The sequence below is a fragment of the Gavialis gangeticus genome, unplaced genomic scaffold (genome assembly GCF_001723915.1).
Source record: "Gavialis gangeticus isolate Ggan-Ray unplaced genomic scaffold, GavGan_comp1, whole genome shotgun sequence".
In the NCBI taxonomy this organism is placed as follows: Eukaryota; Metazoa; Chordata; order Crocodylia; family Gavialidae; genus Gavialis; species Gavialis gangeticus.
The window spans coordinates 219,749-239,092 of record NW_017728975.1 but is presented as its reverse complement, the minus strand read 5'-3'; the positions used below and the strand labels follow the sequence as shown (position 1 = coordinate 239,092).

The 19,344-nt window shown below is 41.8% G+C and overlaps 1 protein-coding gene across 1 annotated transcript in view; it reads right to left on the bottom strand.

Moving 5' to 3' along the window:
- Nucleotides 1–19,344, bottom strand: part of ASB3 (ankyrin repeat and SOCS box containing 3) — a 95,989-nt gene that overhangs the window by 59,494 nt on the left and 17,151 nt on the right. The window lies entirely within an intron of this gene.

The window sequence follows — 19,344 nt, the reverse complement described above, 5'->3', positions numbered from 1 at the left end:
CTCTGAGTAACATGTTCCAGTGCTTTAGTAAATTAGTGAGAAAGGTTTTCCTTATATCTAACCTACACTTTCCTTGCTGTAACTTGAAACCTTCGCTCCTTGTTCTGTCATCTGCCACCACTGAGCACAGTCTAGCTCCATCCTCTTTTGAACCTCCCTTCAGGCAGTTGAGGCTGCTACTAAATCCCCCTCAGTCTTCTCTTCTTTAGACTAAATAAACCTAGTTCCCTCAGCCTCTCCTCAGAAGTCATGTGCTCTAGCCTCCTAGCCATCTACGTTGCCTCCACTGGGCTCTCTCCAATCTGTCCACACTCTTTCTATAGTAGGGCCAGTATTCCAGGTGTGACCTAACCAGTTCCAAATACAGGGGATTGATCATTTCCCTTAATATGCTGGCAACACTCCTAATGCAACCCAGTATGCTGTTAACCTTCTTCACAAGGTCACACTGTTGGCTCATAATATCCACCATAAACCCCAAGTCCTTTTCTGGAGAGCTGCTGCTTGACTAGTCAATCCACAGCCTGTGCTGGTGTATGTGATTGTTCCCTCTTAAGTACAGGACTTTTTATTTCTTCTTAGAGAACCTCATGATATTTCTTTTGAGCTAACCCTACAATTTCTCTAGGTCTTTCTAAATCCTAGCCCAAGCCTCCAGTGTATCTACTACTCCCCGCAGGTTGGTGTCATCCACAAACTTAGTGAGGGTGCACTCCAACCCATCTTCCAGATCACTGATAAAGATATTAACAACTGGCCCCCAGACTGACCCCTGGGGCACTCCCCTTGATACCAGCTGCCAGCTAGACACAGATTTCATAGATTTCATAGACATTAGGGGCTGGAAGGGACCTCAGAAGATCACTGAGTCCAGGCCCCCGCCCAAAGGGCAGGAAGTCAGCTGGCGTCATAGGATCCCAGCAAGATAAGCATCCAATTTACTCCTGAAGGTGTTCAATGTAGGTGCTTGAACCACCCCTGATGGCAGGCTGTTCCAGACCTTGGGGGCTCGGGCAGTAAAGAAATTCTTCCTTACGTCCAGCCTGAAAGCAGTCTTGTAGTAGTTTATGACCGTTCAACCTCATCATCCCTTGGGGGGCTCTGGTGAACAAGCATTCCCCCAGATCCTGGTGGTCACCCCTGATAAACTTATAGGTGGCTATCAGATCACCCCTGAGCCTGTGCTTTTCCAAGCTAAAGAGCCCCACGGCGCTCAGCCTGTCGTCATAAGGTCCGTTTTCCTGACCTCTGATCATGAGCGTGGCTCTTCTCTGGACTCACGCTTCTCCATATCCTTTTTGAATTGTGGAGCCCAAAACTGGACGCAGTACTCCAGCCATTGATTCTACCCTCTGAGCCTGATGATCCACCCAGTTTTCCATTCACCTTACAATCCCTTTATCCATCCCATACTTCCTTAGTTTGCTTGCGAGAATGTTGTAGGATACCATATCAAAAGCCTTGCTGAAGTCAAGATATATCATGCCCACTGCTCTCCCCACATCCACAGAGCCAGTTATCTAATCACAGAAGGCAATCAGGTTGGTCAGGCATGACCGGTCTGTAGTTCCCTAGATCCTCCTTCTTCCTTTTCTTAAAGATGGGCACTATATTTGCCCTTTTCCAGTTGTCTGGGACCTCTCCTGATTGCCACAAATTTTCAAAGATAAAGGTCAGTGGCTCTGCAATGATATCAGCCAACTCCCTCAGCACCTTTCGGTGCATCCCATCCAGTTCCATGGGCTTGTACACATCCAGATTTTCTAAACAGTCCCTAACCTGTTCTTTTGCCACTGTTGGCTGCTTACCTCCTCCCCAAACTGTGCTGCCAGGTGCAGTAGTCTGGGAGCTGACCTTGCCTATGAAGACTAAGGTGAAAAAGACATTGAATACTTCATCCTTTTCCTCATCATCTGTCACTAGGTTGCCTCCCCTATTTAGTAAGGGACCCATGCTTTACCTGATATTCTTATTTATGACATACTTGTAGAGCAGTAGTCTCCAACCTTAAGTACCAGATCACTTTTTGAATTTAAGTGCAATTCAGGATCTACCACATGCCATCCCACACACCCTGCCACCCAGCAGGTCAGTCTGTGGGGGAGAGAAGAGGTGGTGAAGGAGGACAGATTGAGGCCCCTGCAGTGAGAGAGGAAGTGGGGCAGAGGCAAGTGGGGCCCCGGTGGCTCCTCCAGGCACATGGAGATGCTCCCGCTGCATGCACCCCAGCGGAGGCCTGGGGGGCATGTGGCCCCCCATCTGTGTGCAGGACAGAGACAGCTGCCACTGCAGACTGGGCTTTGTACCCCAAGCCCTGCTGCAGCTGGGAGCAGCTGCAGCTCTGTATCTCTGTCTTGGATTAGACTTCCTGGAGCACATGACTGAGATCCCAGACTGAGATCAACTCGTGTCTAGTGCCAGGCTCCTCTCCCCCTTCCTCCTCTTGCTCTTAGTGAACTGCTTGCAAATTGCTTTCCCTGTTTGCTGCCCCTGTTCCTTCACAATTGCTCCATCTTAAGTGCAGGACTTTTCACTTCTTATAGAACTTCATGGGATTTCTTTTGGTACAATCCTCCAATTTCTCTACGTCTCTCTGAATCCTAGTCCTATCCGCCAGCGTATCTACAACTTGGTATCATTTGCAAACTTGCTGAGTGTGCACTCCATCCCATATTCTCAGTCTTTGATGAAGATATTGAACAAAACCAACCCCTGGGGCACTGCACTTGGGAGGTGCTGCCAACTAGACATTGAGCCATTGATTACTCTTCTCTAATTTTGATGATCCACCCAGTTTTCTATCCATCTTACAGTCCATTCATGCAACACATACTTCCTTAGTTTGGTTGTTAGAATGGGAGACCATATCAAAAGCATTGCTAAGTCAAGATATATCACATTCACTGCTCTCCCCACATGCACAGTCAGTCATCTTGTCAGAGAAGGCAATCAGGTTGCTCAGGCATCACTTCCCTTTGGTGAATCCATGCTGACTCTTCCTCCTTCTCCTCCAAGTGTTTAGAAATGGATTCCTTCACAACTTGCTCCACACTCAAGAACCTGCTCCAGTACAGAAATACAAATTATTATAGCTAGTCCATCATCAGTTTTTTGGAACAGGTATGGAGTGGTCATTAAGACAAGATATCATTTACAAAAATAATTTTAAAAGATCACAGAATCACAGAAAATGAGGACTGGAAGGAACCTCAGGAGGTCATCTAGTTCAACTCACTGCTCAAGACAGGATCATCCTTATCTAACATATCCTAGGCAAGCCTATATCTAATCAGGGAGTCAAACTCAACCTGAACCAAAAACCAGAACAGACCTTTATTTTTTTCCTGAACTGGAACAGAACCTGAACCATTATCTGAAAGTCTCAGTTGAGCCTGAACCAGAACAGAGCCGCAAAAAATCAGGTTACCAGTTCAGAATAAAGGGTTCGACCGAACAAAACGCACCTGATGAGGTACACTCACTGGCTCCACCAGATCAGAATAAGCACATAAATAAAACCAGTATCTGGAAGAGTTAAGGATTTATATATTTTGGGTTTGTACAGACTTCTATACTCTGCCCTCTTCAAGGGCTGGGCCTGGGAAGCATTAGGCAGGGATCGGACTGGAGGCCTGCTTGCTACTTCCCCTTTGTGACAGGGATTTGGGTCAAAATACAGTTAAAACAAGGAAGGGATGAACATACAACACACATGTGAGGTGATGCAACAATACAAGACAGAAGACATAGGACAAATTTGATGTCTATCAAATGGTCTTTACATGTACACTACAATGAGAACATATATGTAAATGTAAAATGAAGTAGGAATTTGTTTAGAGAAATAGGGATTAATCTGTGAACCCAAAACTGGGGCAGGAAAACAGGAAATAACAAGATTACAGAAAGACTGGAAAAGCAGAGTGCTCATCTAGCCTCTTCTGCAGCCATGTTATGGTGCTCAGCCAGCTTCTGTAGGTGGTAGGTGTTAATGCATCTGTGGTGGCTAGACCTTCAGGGCCCCAGGCAGACCAGGGCGCACAGTGCAGCAGTCTACTAGCCCAGTCCAGGCCCCAACAATCAGAGAGGTGAGTGAGCAGACTCTCCAAAGCCCAGGAAGGAGTCCTCAGTCCGTGTAATGGAGAGCATGGTGTGTGTGGGGGGGAAGGTTCATTGGAGAAGGTGTTCCACTTCTGGGCTGGCTCTGGGGGTTCCTGCTTCCCAAGCAATTAAAAATGTTTGAATAGCCTTAATGTTAATGCCAGGTAGATAATCATATATATTATTCTAAGTGCTCCCTATTCTATATGGTAATTCTCCTGATTATATATATATAGAAAATCAGGAGAATTACCATATAAAATAGGAAACACTTAGGGTAATGGGCAGGGAGTACCACCAGTGAGTGCTGCTAAGTCACTGGGACTTAGGCTGACAGGTAGCAGCCTCCCACAGACTAGAGGTGAATGTCAGGCAGCATGGGGATGGGTGGTGAATGCAACTGAGCAAGAAATTAGTGGGGGAGATCCTGGTCCCATGAAGTTACTAGTAACTGATGTTAGAGAGACTGTGGGGGAGTGATTTGTGTGATAGGAGAGAGAGCAAGGCCATGTTGGATTGGGATGGACTCGTGATGATGTGAAGTTACATGAGACCTCTTGTTGCTTATTACAGATCAGCATCACATTCCATTTTCAACATGGGCAGGGAACAAGTCAACCCTGTAAGCAGATATTTCAAGTTTGATTCCACCAAAAAATGAATCAATATGTGAAATTCAAGGCTGTTATGAAGAGCAATCATGCATCCAACTTGGAAAGGCACATACAGAGGCATCACCCAAAACAACACACTCAACTTTTGCTTTCGAAAAGGAAGAAAAGAAGAATCTGGTGGTGAATCAGAATTACAGAATTAAAAAGAAAACAAAAAACAAAAGAACAACCCTCTCATTGCAAAGTACTTTATATTCAGTTTTTCATAGGAAAAGAGTTCAAGTAAATATTGATGAAACAAAACTTGTAGATGCCTGTGTGGAAAGTGTAACATGCAATGGAAAGCCATTCACCTTAATGGAAGATTCAGGATTTAGGAAGATAATTGATCCCATAATTGAAGGTCTTGGAGGAAAGATAGCAATCAATGCCCAGAACCTGAGATGCAAAGTTGCAGAAGCAGCAGCCAATATGTGCGATGTAATCAGGGATGAAATAAAATAGGCTCATTTGTTTGAAGTTGGATTGTGCAACAAGAATTGATAGATTGATACTTGGAATAAACATCCAGTTCATTGCTGGTGGCCAAATTGTTGAGGACTCTTGCAATGAGGGAGACTAAAGGGAGGCATACCTCTGAATACCTGAAAACTTTGGTCATGGGCACTATCACTAATTATGGTATTAAGTCCATGCAGCTGTATTCTGTAACAACAGATAATGGATCAAATATGGTAAAAATGGTGCAGCTTATGATTGAAGATCAGGAAGAAGATTGTTCAAGTGAGTCCAGTTCATCTACTGAAGAAGAGCAGGATGGAATGAAGGACAAGGAAGATGGATGCACAGGAGAGGAAGACAGACTCACAGAAGAGCTTGAGGACTCTGGAAATTCTTTTTCTGAAACAAGGTCACCACTTCTTATAGTTAAAGGTGCTCGCTGTTCTGAACACACACTGCAACTAGCAGTTGATGATGCATTGAAAGAACAATCAGCTGCTCAACTTATTGCAAAAGCACTCCATGTAACCAAAAAGCTAAGAAAGCAAACAATAATGGTAGTTCTAAAAAAAAGTTAAAATTGAAGAAACCCATCTTGGATTGCCCTACAAATGGCACTCATCCTGTGACATGTTGGAAAAATTGTTGGAACCGCGGGAGTTGTGTCAAGACATGGCAGTATCAAACCATGACCTTCACATCAGTGACAAGGACTGGATATCAAATTCAGGAACTGACAGCTGCTCTGAAACCTGCCAAAGTGGCAACTAAAACACTGCAATCTGAACAGCTTACCACAGGGGATTTCTATGGGACATAGTTGAAGTGTCAGCTGGAAATCTCAAAAGTAGCAACACAGTTTTCTAGCAAGTTAGTGGGCAGCATGAAAAAATGTGAAAAATCTTTTTAAAAATGAAGTGGTACTTGCAGCTATATACCTAGATCCTAGATATCAGTTGCTGTTGTCTGACATGGACAGGACTAAAGCCAAGTTTCATCTCATGTCAACATGGCAGAAGATGGCAACTGTCGTTTATGGCAATGGCATGAATGTAGAATCATCAGTTGACTCTAATCTACTTACTATACACACAGAAAAGGATGATGATGGCTTGGAATCATTCCTTCGGTCAAGACAGAACTTGAAGCAGCAAGAGTCACGGTCTTCTGGCACCCAGTCAAACTGGACTCAACTGTGGACTCATAAGCCATGATTGAATAAAGATGTAAATATTTTGAATTACTGGGAGATTCAGAAAATATCTAGATGTGAGCTGTGCCAATTGGCTCAGGTTGCCTTGTCAAAGCCATCAACTCAAGTAAGCACTAAACAGGCATTTTCAAGTTTAAAATTCATATGGTCACCAGAAAGATCCAATATGAAGGTGGCAATCTTGGAGGATGTTCTGTTAGTGAGACAGAATAGAAATTACAGAAAGCTGTAATACTGAGTACAAAACAATGCAAGTCAAGCATGTTGGAAATACGACAGATCCATCTGTTTAAGGTTGACAATTCTTTGTTTCCCTAGTTTTATTAAATCAGTTGAAAAATACATAATCTTGAGAAGTTAACTAATCACAGTGACAGTTCTGTGATTATTTACTAAGTCCTTTCCTTTCCTTCCTCTATAAATTTAAACAGTACAAATAAAATAAGCATCTATTTAAGTACTTATAATTTGTTTTTTGTTTCATGCATGCTTCATAGTACTTATTGCTAACACTTAGTTGCAACAGTTTTAGACCTATTGGCTTGCTCCACCCCACTGTGCAAATGATCATCATTATAAATAAATGTGCCTTATTTATTTTTCTCATATGAACCAGAACTGAACTGGTTGCTTATGCGTGCCAAACTGGTTACTGAACCTTTATTGTCCAGAACTGGAACCAAACTGGAACAACTTCAGTTGCAGCTGAACCTGAACTGGAACCGAACCAAAAAATTTAATGTCTTGACTCCCTGTATCTAACCTAAGAGTGGGCAAAATACAACCTGTGGCCCGTATCTGGCCTGCCCACTGCCACCAGGAGCTTGGGGAGGGACGGCTGAGCCCTAAGCCACTCTACTCTCCTGCAGTTAGTACCGGGTTGGGCCATGCAGATAGCATCCCACTTGCCCACCCGCCACGACAAGCCACTGCCAGCACTAATCTGTGCCAGCTGTGGGAAGGGAGGGGCTAGGCCCGAGGCAGCCTCCTCCAACCTTCCAGGCATTGCAGGGTGTGGCAGCAGATCATCATGGCAGGCAGGCACAACAGCTACTCAGGACACTATCATACCTTGTCCTGCAAAAGCCAGGCAGCCAGTGACCACTGTGCCAAGACTGCACAGCCACAGCAACAACAGGAAGCTGAGCAGGAGGGGATGAATACAGGGGGGCAGGAGAGCGGGGTGCAGAAGTCTGTGTGCTCCACTGGTAGCGTGGAGCAGCACAGAGAGCTGCCCTCTCCTCAGGCTGCCAGAGGCAGCTGACAGGCCAAACAGGATCAATAGGCACCTCTCGCACCCCCTCCCCCGGCCCTCAACAGCTCACTAAAACTCCTTAAGTGGCCCTCCAGCCCAAATAACTGCCCACCCCTGCTGCTACCGGAACAAGCAGCAATTTATTAAAATACAGTAGAGAAATCCAAGAAAGACAACCACACCCTTGCTACAGAGGAAGGCAAAAAACACCCATCTGATCATGGGTTTAAAATTCTTTCCTGATCCCAAATATGGCAATGAGTTTTACCCTGAGCAAGACCAACTAACTAGCAACCTCCAGGTGTTTTAGTCCCAGCCAGAGCACTGACACACCCCCCTGCAGTTCTGTACAATGCAAAGAACACTGAAAGCTGATTGTTAAGTAATTTAACTAGCTAATCTTGATACAGACATAGGAGATGGGAAAAATAAATCACTGGAGAATTTGCCCGGACTGGCTGAAACTTTATCTGTAGCAAACTATCCACAAGAGAAGTGTCAGGTTAAGAGTTCTTTCAAAGTAAATCACTGGAGGGATGGAAACTTCCATGTGTTGAAACTTCAGGTCTTCATGTACATACCCCCGTTTCTGGTAGGCCCTACTTGCTGGCTCCTTGGAAAGACTGAGAAAGAGCAAATCATCATGTGCTCTCAAAACGTATCAAGTTAGTAAGGCTACATGGCAAATCCTCCAATGGTCCTCGGACTTTTAGCTTATTCAGATGTAAGCTATAAACCTGCGTTCAGCTATGGAAATGAAAAACCTGACCGCAACTCAAGACTGAACCAACTAAACCAGCACAAAAAAGACTATACACAAGAGACAGAACACCAAGCTTAATGCAGCTTTATCTACCCTTTCTTCCATAATGCAAACAGATGCAAATAAATGCTTCACTTGATAATCTAAAGGTTTGAAACCTTCTGTCCCAGGACGTGCTGTAAGAACAAATACTCACCAGCAGCTGGGAGCGCCGCACACAAGGGACGGAAGGCAGAGCCCATGCAGCTTGTCAGCTGCCTGTTTATCCAGCTGCGGCCAGCCGGTGACATCAGCGCTGAACGCCGGCCAGCAAAGATAAAAATGATGGCGCGTGCTGCGGAGCCAGCGGGGAGTCAGGGGACGGAGTCACGTGTAACCCCACAGCTGAGGCGATCCGGTCCATGGGACCAGGGGAGCAGGAGCAGCTGGGACGAAGGCAAGGAGGAAGAGGAGGATCATCTCGACGGTGCCACAGACGGAACGACAGAGGGATGCCAGGAACACCTCTTGACGGCAGCGGTGGAACATCCCGGGAGGACACAGCAAAACTGCAGGTGGGAGTGCGGAGACAGTGGGACCCTGGAAGAAGTCCGCCTTGGAAGAGGAGGGCCACGGGGAAACCCCAGAAGGGCTGCCGTCCGGGCGAATATTGCCACTGGACCCAGGGAGCCCAGATGTTGTGTCAGAGCATTTTCCTTTTGTTTCTTTGATTTGTTCCCCGGGCTCCAGGGGAATCTGAGGGAAGTGGGCCCGTGAGGGAGGCAGATAGTGCCAGAGCTCTGGGGTGGCCCTGTCTTAAGGGCTCCAAGGAGTAAGGCGTCGACCATTTTGGACACTGCTCCACAGGAGGCGTGAGGCCAGGGTGTAAGGGTGGCAGAGCCCCGTGAGTAACCACCAGGACGAACCCCAGGTCTACAAGCAGGCCCGATGAACAGCCCCAGACACTGAGGTCCAACAAGTCATGGTAGGCGAGCACGGCGTTGAAGACTCGGGTGGAAGACAACAGCTCGGGCGGAGGCGCGAGACCGCGAGGCGTATAACATCAATTACCCGAGCGAGAGCTGCACGTGAGCGACTGGTCAAGACCCAGCGTCTATACCTTCTTTGAAGCAGAAATCGTCTGTGGCTCTTCTTATACTAGTGAAACACTTTTATTTACAAGTGAATACATACAATGGGATTTTGAAACAGTACTTAAGCAACTACAATATGCATTTCCCATAGACAGTTAATGAAAATTTTGCAGCTAGCTTCCCACCCGACACTACTAAAATTTCATCTTTATTAAGGAAAGTAACAATGCAAAAAGCCTCTTTGAGGATTAATTTCCAAATTACATATTCTCATGGTGGACTGATTTAAATCAGCAAGCCAAAAGCCTCATTTAAGTAACTAATTTTATCAGCTTTCCCATTCTATATTTTTTGTTTGTTTTTTTTTAAAGAAAATTGTTACATCAATCAGTGAAAATACACCTAATTAACATGTTGATTTACCGCTAAATAGTTTTTAAGGTAGTTTTGGTATCTGTTTCCTAGGTACAAACTAAATATATATCTATATTTAAATATATCTCTGTCTCCGTCTCTCTCTACACGCACACACAATTTTGTTCTTTCAGCTGAAAACCACCTTTCTTAGAGAACTGATATTTATCAGGCTCAAGTAGTTTAATATGCTTAAACATTATATCAAATACAGCACAAGAAAATTAACTAATGATACCTACAGAGATTTTGACCACCTCAGACATGAAAGATGCTCTCTCTCTAATTTCCATCTTACCAGTTATCTTAACATTATAACTCATTAATGTCTGCAAAGCTTCCCCTTTCTAAACCATACATATCTGTGCTGTATCTATAGTACGCTATCCCCACACAAGTCTGTCATCATGCCTAATTTTTTTCCATGACAAATGAAAAAAATTAAAAACCTTAAGAAACTACAAAAGATGCATCTATTTACATGTGACACTTAAGGGAGAGTGCATCTGAGGCTTAAGAGAGGCCACAAAGAAAACAAAGCATGTCCTGCAGGAAAAAAAATTATATATAAATTATATAATTTTTTTTTCTGCAGGACATGCTTTGTTTGTTTTGCAGCCTCTCAAGCCTCAGATATGCACTCTCCCTTAAGTGTCACACGTAAACAGACACATCTATAGTGTTTATTTATACACATATATTTTATTTATATATATATAAATAAAATTCTCAGTGAGAAAACTCCAAAGAATACAAAATGTTAATCAGATGCATCATATTCCACATTTAAACCACGGGGAACAAAGCTTTAAGTCAATATATCATAAACCTTGTTTCAGCTGAGCTTTGGGTTTTGATAAAATATTGAAAAAATAAAGGGCTAGCAAAGCTATGGTATGAAATGCTATAATATTTTACAATAATATTTATAGCAGATCTATGACTTGAAAGGTATATACGACTTCTGATTTCACCTACAAACCATTTACTAAGCTCAGGTTTAATACATATATGTAATGCACACAAAAATATGTCAATACATAGAAATCTATATATATCTGTAGACTTTGAATAAAGCAAGATATCCAGAGTGCATTACATCACACACATTGATAAATACATCACTTTTCTAAAGAAAACATTACACTTCATTATCATTAAGATGCTTTATTTTGTTCTTTACAAGATCATGCCTTAACACAAGCTATTTTAATCCACTGCAGTATTTTCCTGCTGCTTTGGATACACTGACATCTGGTGGCAAATGAGAAAAAAAACCCTCAAAACTACAGACTGCTATACATTTTACTATTTTGTTCAACTTATACTAGATGATTATCTTCAGATGTCTTATTAAGAATCAAAATTTCTAGCATCACAAACTCTTCTACTCAAAGTCCATACCTGCTAGGAAAATCTGCTCTTAGTTGAACCGTAAAATGTTAACACTTGCCTTTGAAATAGCTCTCCATTCACAATTTTTCTTTCAACTCTTTGGCCATATTCATATTAAGGAAAAGTAACACAACACAGACACTGGCCTCTCTGTACCAGATGTTCAACAGCCTGTAGACAATATGTGGAAATAATAAAAGGTCTGACAGAAAGAAACGTGGCCATCACATCACATGGGCACTGGTTATCATCCTTCTGGTAACATAAGCAGCAAAGGAGAGCACCAATTCATATGGAGTGAAGGACTCAACCATAAAATAGGTCCCCCTGTGTACTGCTCATTCCTGCTACTTGTGCTTTACTTACTTATTACAGAAACACAGAACCTCTAGTGTCCAAAGCAAGAGATAATGGCATCTCTGCAGGTCACTGCATGCATAGTTAAACAGTAAATAAAACCTCCAAACTGTTTAAAAATCTTTAAAGCATAATAATAAAATATAATCTTTGAAAGGCAATTACTCTCATATGAAGTAATATAGTACTTGGATATTTTGAAAAAAAGGAAGTAATTTTTAGTATAAAAGGTTTTAATTAACAGGCACAATAAATTTAATTCAAAGAACAGTTCACAGGGATTTTGATTTGACATTTTGTTTGAACCTCAGCTGTGCAATCAATCTGGTCCACATGAACTAATAGTTGAGCCTCAATGACTACAACTGGATTTCAGGCCGACCTAAATGTTCGGGAAGGACTCCTGTATCTTTCTCAAAATCTGCTCTAATTTCCAATTCACAATTTGGCTTTTTTCATACAAGTAGCATTATTAGGTGATTAACCCATGCTCCTTTGATGCTCTAATACAGAGCTGTCCAGAAGAAGGCCGTCAAAACATGGCCACCACAAGGGGTTAAGTTGCAGCCCCTGGGCTCCTGCTCGCTGCCACTCCCCTCAAAAGCTCCCTGATTCTGCTGGCAACAGCTTGCATTACAAGAGTGTCTATCCTAATTCTTTGTCGTCCAGCTTTTATTGACAGAAGTTACCAAATTTGTTTGGAATGATGGCACAGCCAGCTCCAGATTCCACCTCCCTCATCCAGCTTCTGGTGCCTGTTCCTTCCCCAACAGACAGGGCAGGGCAGCGCTGCATGGCTGGAGGAGCTGAGGTTAAGCCTGGGGCCAGACAGGTACTCAATGCAGGGGAGGGAAGTTGAAGCTGGATGAACCTGCTCAAATACACTGAGCTGTTTATAGTATTTTGAGAATATCTTTCAAGTCAGTGGGGTTTTTTTTGTTTTTTGTTTTTTTACCAGGACCCATTTGTAAACATCAATGGCCACTCCCAACCCAGTGCCTCTCACTCCAGACCTGCAGCTCCCTGCTCCCAGGCCCCAGCTCCCCAGTTTGTGGGGCAGGGAGTGTGTGTGGGGCATGGAGAGGCCCCAAGCAGCCCCTTTCAGGCTGGAACTCTGCCAGCCTGCAAAGGAAAACCACAATTTCCCAAGTTTTTCTCTCTTAAAGGAGAATCAATTTTTAAAGTTTGTTGATCCATTTTTAAAGTTAGCTTGTGACCCTTTTATATATTCTTGTGACCCACTTTTGAATTGTGACACGCTATCCAGTTAGACCAAAAAAACCTGGTATAATGCATGACTTGTGACCCACTTTTTTTAGAATGACAACGCACTAATTTCCTACACTGAGGCAGCCTCAGAATAAAATGCCTGAAGCTTCTAGCATCCTGACCATCTCCAAAACATGACCACTGCACAGTTCCACTTTGTAATCGTGCACATAAACCCTGGGACAATTTGAACCATATACATTCTAATGTCATTTTTTTAAATCTAGCTCCTGTGTAAAACTCTAGCCCCAACTACACACCTTGATCCAATTTGGACCACCTAGGCATTTATATGTGTTCATCACTGTTGTCACAGTGCCTCATTAATGATTTCTTCCACAAATTTACTTCAATTGAAAAAAAATGATTTAGCTGTGAAAAATAAGAGTGCGTTTGTAAATAGTTACAAACTACTGATATACACCGAGTTGTGTCTTGTTTTCAAAAGGAAGAATCCTGAGATACCTGTCTGCACTGAGAACAGGCCTTTTGCATAATGTGCCCTAATGGTACATACCATTTAAGACCTCATTTTCTTTAAGATCAATTAAGCTTAATGGCAATTTTAAAACAGCATTCCCATAATCCTTTGATTCAGGTTTGCTTCATTAGGAATTTTCCACACACAGGTGGAGCCAAATTAACACAAATAACCATTATGACTCCTCCCAGCTAAAATAGCTACTTCAAAAGCAGACTAATTATGCAATGGCATGCTCTGTAGGGTAAATGCTCATTTTCCAACCAGAATTTAACGGATCTTTTGCAGCTATTATGCTTGGTTGGGTAAAGAGTATGCACAACAATACACACATTTAAATCAGGTAGATAACAGTCCTTAGAGGATTCACCATATCTAAATCTTTAACACCTTTATTTCAATAAAGGTGTTAAAGATCATTAAAGATAAATCACAGTGAAATTAATTTTAAACATAAGTTTAAACAAATTTGGTAACTTTAGCCAATAAGTGTTGAACAACGCAAAATTAGGGCAGATATTTACACTGCTGCCAACCTTTACCTTTTGTATTTTTAAAAGCAAATGATACTGTTTTCAAGCATATCAGCATGAGACAAATTTTACAGTTATTTAAACGTCTTCTATCACTTCATGTTTTCCTTAGCTAACTGTAAGCAAATACTATCTAAGCAATAATGCATAATAAGCTAATGATGTTGTGTAACCACCTCTGAATTTGCATTTTCCTAAGAAATGTGCCAGAGAACTATTATTCTTGCTAAGTTTCATGCTAATCAAATGTACACAAGTTTCAATAGGGACAAAAAAGACCTTAGCTTCTTACAGTTTTAAAAATCTGCTTTCATAATCAAGTAACAACCAGCAATAAGCTTTTAACTTACTGAAATCTAATCACTAGCTATAAAACAAATTAGGCTCTACAGGTACATAATTTTTTAAGAAGTAGGTTCTTCTCTAGTCTGTCATTTTATAGCAAAAGATTATTTTAGGATAGCAATAATTAATGATAATTTATAACAGATATAAACAAATGTAAATAAAAAAAATAAAACCCTTCATGCATTAATTTATGTATGACGAAACTAATATGTCAGGGGGTCAGGGCAGGAGAGATGCTGCACAGTTTCCAATTGGCCCTGAATATCTGAATGGGCCTGGCTGCCAGCAGCCTAATTCCTTCCAGCTGGCCCAGTTACTTGCATGGGCATGGTTGACTGCATGGCTGTGGCAGCCCTATCAGCTATCAGGCAGATGCTCAGCAAAAATGCCTCTCTAGATAGCTCCTCTGCACCTAGCATTCTCCAGTATGGATGACTGCTGGTTCCAGTCCTGATTTCTGTTTCTTGCCTGGTATCTTCTAGTTCCTGGTTCCTACCTGCTGGCTCCCAGTTCTTGGCTTATGGCTAGATCCTCATTTCTTGCTCCTGACCCCCTGGCTCGTGACTCAAATTTGGACCTTTGTTACCAACTCCCTGGTTCATGCCTTCAAAGGTAAAGTACAGTCAAAAAGTCCGAGGCTGAATCAATTCACTCTTCACAAGTTAGTCTAAGCTATGTAAACTGAACCGATAAACATGTGAACAGGCATTCACTTTTGATTCTGGAAACGCAGCCACATGCCTGCAGTGGTCCAAGTCTAGAAACTGGGGAGTACTAGAACATGCTTGGCTGGAGCAGACAGCTTGGGCCAAAACTAGCCCGCCTACCCTGCAAGGAGAAAGTGCAAAGCATCCTTGGATGCTGGGGGGACTGAGTTAACTTGAATCTGGAAGGGATCTTTTCAGAAGTTCAGTAAACCAATTTAACCTAAATCTGTTAAGTCTGATCCTATATGCATCTAGGTTTAACTTAAATGGTCTTTGGCCATTTTGAAAGTGGTTTACGAACACTGAACTTCTGTTGTGTTACAGATTTGAACCAGTTTCCAATCTGTTATACTGGTTTGTGTGTAATTTCTGTCCCTAGCCAAAGTGTCTTGACCACCCAAATCACAATAGTACTCTGCCATATGAAAAAATGATCAGCCTCCCAATTAAATGAAAATTTGCTACTATATACACTGGTAATGATTGCCATAAGAGGCAACTAAAACATCCAAGTGGTTTACAAGCTCAGAACTAATCTTTGACATCTGAACACAGAAAGAAACCCCTCTTTTAACAAGAATGATCTTTTATTTATTTTCTATAGTGATGATGCTACAATCATTAGTTATGAAGTGCTAACCCACTTTAGCATATTCAACTTTCATCAAGTGCCAATTTAAAAAAAATAAGAATGACTTCCCTCAACATGTCAATGACATGGTTTTTTTAAAAAGATGGGGAGTTTATATACATGACTACTTTCAAGAAAGAATGAGACTTTTCTACAAACGTGCCACTGTAGAAAAATGAACTTCTGAATCTATACAAGCAAAAGAAACCAATGACATAGTTAATTAAATAAAAGAAGATTAAAGGACAAAGCTAGAATATAAATAGTTAAGTCTGCTAAATGTCAAATGCAAACCAAATAATAGTTTGTTAAATGTCAGATGCAACGGTTTTTCACAATTCTGAATACCGAAAAAAAGAAGCAAAAAAAAAAAAAAAAATGTGTTGTTTCAGTGTAAAACCTCTTGCAGACTGATGAATGTTTAGGAACAAGGACTGAAAGAGGCCTCCTGAGCCTTCAAATCCAGTCACCTGTATCTTCCAGGACTCCTTAACCAAGAAAATCCCAAAATCACCACTCCAAACACTCGCCCACAAATACATGGAACAATAAATGAAACCCCAGGAACACTGTATTACATGCGATGGGCAAAAGCAGGGAAGATGAAGCCACTTCCAGTGTCATGTCACAGAGAAGTAATTGGTTAATACTTGCTAATATGTGATCCACAGTTTATGCCAAATCTGAACTCAGGGAAAAATTCCTTCCTGATGCTGAATTTGGCAGTTGGTATGACCTTAAGCAGTAGACCATCTTGCTAGGTTTCTAATACTGGCACGAACATCAGAACACCTCAGTCAATCCCCACAAATCCCACTAAATTTAGCTGTGGCCAACAAACACACACCCAGGAGATGGCAAATAACCTGCAACGGCATAAGCATTCACTGTGAGTGGGGAGGGAGAGGAGGCAGTTCCTTCCTGATTCTAACTAATGTCTAGCAAAAATCCAGGGGCATTGTTAAATTCCTTCCATACTGAAGAGCCACCTCCAACCTGGGAACTGCAAATACACAACTCCACATCCCACACAGGCCGATGAGCCAGAACCTCTTGTCCTACCACACTATCCCTTCCATAAACTTATTCAGTTTGATCATAAAGATGCAGATTCCTTGCCCCTAATACATAGAAGGACTGTTCCAAAATTTCACTCATCTGATAGCTAGAAAAAACCTTCAAAATTTCAAACTCCCAATTTAAAGTTGATCTACAACCATTTAATAGCCATTTGACCATGCAGCACTCGTTTTGTTTAGCCTAAGAATACCTTTACCTTCCCTATTATACATATTTATTCCCACATACGTATTTGTAGAGTAATCATATCCCCTCCAGTCTTTCTAAACTAAACAAACTCGTTTAATCTTCTTTCACAAAAAAGGTCTCTATTACCTTAACTGTCTTGATGACCATTTTTTGAATTCCTCCTATTTTAAGTTTATCTTTTTTTTTTTTTTTAAATGCTGATGACCAGAAAGCACGGGTATTATAAATTGTATTGCTCCTCAAAAACTTCATTAGAAATAGCACAAGTCAATCTACCAACACAAACAAACAAGCCAGGAAATCTGTTGTTAAAGGTTTGGTCCTGATTCCATGCAACTCAATCGCAACACTCCCACTGATTTCAAAGGTACAGACAGAAGTGACATTTTTTCCCCAATTTGGCCCCTGTAAGTGCTCTACAGCCAAGACCAAACAGAAGTGCATGACTGCAGATCGCTTTAAAGGCCCAACCCTGCAAAAAACTGAACCCTCATTGCCTGAAGGTTCAAATTGAGATGCTCCAAAACAGAATGTATTCTGTAACTTCTGTCTGCGTGCAGGGTGGGGCTCCCTAAAGCTCAAACCTGCTCTGGCACTGTCTTCAGAATGGGAGGCAGGAAAGGGAGTGGGAAGAGTTCAGTCTTGGGTTTTTTCAGCTGGTTCTGGAAGGTGGGACAGGTGGATTGGAGCTCCCCCGCCCAAGGTTATGGAGCTCCAATCCACCCCACCCTCCACCGTTAGCTGGGGAACCCCTAAAATAAGCTCTCTCCGCTAGCATTCCCCTCTCCCAATCTGAAAATAGTACCGGGGCAGGGGGGAGAAGGACTGCAGGCTAGCAGCTGCTATAAACAATAGCTGGATTCCCCAAACCCTGAGACCCAACAGCTAACTTCTGTTGGGTCCAGGGGATCGTTATAACTTATGGCGCTTCATAGGAAGGGTCATGAGTTACAACGGTGAGCTGTTCTTCTCTCTACACCTTCAGTAGTGCAGCACTGTGTCCTAAACTACAACCACTTGTTGTAATCTTTGGTTGTGATTTCATTTTCTTTACATTGTCTTGCTAATATCATGGCATAAATGCTTTCATTTCTGCTTTTAATGCCAATTTTTGTTAATGGGCTGAAATGGATATTTTATTACTGGTCAGAATGCAGAGCTGGTGCTCATTAAAATAAAGTTACGGTTATAGTATGGATTTCATGTTTTCTTAAGTTAAAAATGATGCTGAATTGTGCTAGAGGTCCGTAAGTAGAGGAAACAGTCTAGTTTTGGTAGAAACCATCTGAAATTGTGTTTATCCTCTCTGAAAGTAACTGTAGAATTTCTAATTAAGTGAAGTAGTACAATATAGATTTTTTAAATGATGCAATACCCTGATTGGAGCCAAGATTGTACGGTCCATGTGAAGATGGGGAAGTCACAAATGTAACCCACAGAAACTCAAGTCAGAGTTCTAGATCGCAAAGGATGCCCAGGGAGTTCCTGCTTGGAATGTTCCTTGTTCTAGTCTCAGAAGTAAGGCAAATCAAGCTTTTTCCATTCTCTTTCTGTTGAAGGGCTCCCTGACAAATTTCAATAAGAACTTTACCAGTCTCCACTGAAGTGCAGGATGTTTCACAAAAACAAATATCACTTTCCAACTGATTATCATGTATTTGAGCTAGATGGTGTTAATAAATAAACACACTTAAATAGTCCAACTAAAAATACTAAATATTCATTCTCCCTTCAGGGGCTCAGATTACTCTCTCCTTACCTGTAATGTAATCTTACTAGTACTCCAGCCACTTGGCTACATCCATGTTACTTTTTCTTTTCCTGTGCAAAGAATGTCCTGCTACCACTAACTCTAAATGGAGCTCCTCCACTAATATCAACAGTTAGGCTAGATTCTGACAGCCACTGACACTTCAACACCATACTGTCCAACTTAGCTTGTGGAAGATCTATTGACAGATGGTTTAAAATGTTAATAACTACAAGGGGCTTGCCTTACAGCTGCACTGAAGCTAGCAATGTAAATAGCAGGACATTTTTGCCCAGAATCCCTATGACAGGCAACAAAAGGCCAAAGAGTCCAGGAATAAGAAAGTAGACAGACATGAAGTTTTAACACTAGCAAGAACAAAATAAAACAAAAAACTTAAATTTTTATGTTGTTTTTTCTATATAAACCAAAGGAACCAAAAAATTCTATTTTGCTTTGCAGGTCCCCATTCAAATGCTTCATCCATATCATAAAAGAAAATAAAAAAAAAAATCAAATAAGTTTGCAGCACTGTGTCTGTCCCAGCGTCAAATGTATATCATTGTATAGAAGCTACAAAAGTACGTAAAATATGCTGGAAAGTGACAGAATTGTGGGTAATGCTGTGACTTGCCACATCCTACCAAGCATCATTAGAATAAAAAAAAAA